Below are 1,868 nucleotides of genomic sequence, written 5' to 3'. Positions count from 1 at the left end.
TGCTGCTCACTGAGTGTGCTGCTTACTGATGGGCTACAGCATATTTCAAGGTACGTCTCTCTCAGGACCTGCACACTCACATCCTGATGTCCTTATCAGGGGGAACACTCAGTGAGGTCCAGCTTCCACAAGTGTAGGGAATTTTGGGTTAAAGTTCTTGGAAAGAGAAGTATCAGGGGGGTCAGGAATCACTGGTGACAATGGCAGATTCACCTTTTACCTTTTAAAATACGTGGCAATATCCTTATATCTGATACTTTAATATAATTTTACTCTTGTTTTAATATTTGGACTTTCTTAGTTTTATTTACATTTTCATCTATGATACTATCCATTTTAACTTCATTTTTAGCTAACTATGGTAGAAGCCTGCAGCTTCAGCAGCATAAAGGGATGAGACAAGATCATGAGTTCTAGGGCAACCTGGATAGCACAGTGCAATCCTGTCATAAAATTAAGTTACAATAAATTAAATTGGTAAAGAATATAGTCCATTTGTCTTGGGTTCTGTCTCAAATATAAAAAAAATCAGAAACTATAGTAATTGAATAAAGTTTGAAGGGGGAGAGGTGACTTTCCTAGAGAAGAACACAAACAATTGGTCCCATGCCAAACAGTCAGGCCTGAAAACATGCATACAGGCAACATTTATGGACTGAGTGGTTTATGTTTAGGAATATGTATGTATGTATGTATGTATGTATGTATGTATGTATGTATGATCATGCAATAACAATTAGCTTAGAAAGAAAAGAAGACACCCTGAATTTGAGAAAGAGCAGGGAGAGGTATATGGGAGAATTTGGATGATGTGGGAGTGTCATATATCAATCTGTTGCTTTCATTGGTTAATTAATAAAGAAACTGCTTGGCCTGATAGGTTAGAACATAGGTGGGTGGAGTAAACAAAACAGAATGCTGGGAGGAAGAGGAAGTGAGGCAGACGCGTCTCCTCTCCAGGGCGGACACGATGAAGCAAGCTGCCAGGTCAGACATGCTAAATCTTTCCCAGTAAGACTGGTGCTACACAGATTACTAAATATGGGTTAGGCAAGATGTGAGAATTAGCCATTAAGAGGCTAGAACTAATGGGCCAAGCAGTGTTTAAAAGAATACAATTTGTGTGTTGTTATTTCGGATGTAAAGCTAACCATGCGGGAGCCGGGCGGGACGAAAAGCAGGCCTGCCTGCAGCTCCTCACAACATTTGGAGAGAGGAAACAAAAAGTAGAAACATTGTAAGGAAATTATAATCTCCAAATAAATAAATAATAACAATTTCCTTATTAATGGTCATTTCTGAACCACAGATTCCCTTATTTATTGTTATCTTCTCAGTTCTATTATGTTCCTCATAAGTGCTTGTACCTTCATTGAGTATTCCTTTTACTTTGTATTGTATTCTTCAGGGGTTCAGCTCTGACTGTGACATCATCTAACACAATTACGGATTTTACCACTGAGCCTTTATATCTCTGTCTGTTTTTCTCCATGTCACTGTCCCCTCAGTCTCATACCACATGTGTGTTATGTCTTTGTGTAGGGAGGGAAATGGAGTGTCGGTTTCCTTGCTGCTGGCAGATTTCTCCATACTTCCTTCCTATCAAACGTGCATTCTCTAGAGAAAACAGTACTGAACAGAGCATCATGGTGAAGAATCAGGTCATCGTGGGAGAGGTACCAGTAGGGACACTGCAGAATTGTGCCAGATACCCATTGAGAGGAGCGCAAATGATGGCACTGCCCACAATGACACTTCCCATGATGATGGCACTGCCCATGATGATAGCACTGCTCATGATGATGGCACTGCCCATGACTATGGCACTTCCCATGATGATGGCACTGTTCATGATGATGGCACTGCCC

The sequence above is a fragment of the Microtus ochrogaster genome, unplaced genomic scaffold, assembly GCF_000317375.1.
Source record: "Microtus ochrogaster isolate Prairie Vole_2 unplaced genomic scaffold, MicOch1.0 UNK16, whole genome shotgun sequence".
Classification (NCBI taxonomy): domain Eukaryota; kingdom Metazoa; phylum Chordata; class Mammalia; order Rodentia; family Cricetidae; genus Microtus; species Microtus ochrogaster.
Note: the sequence above shows the minus strand (reverse complement) of the source record.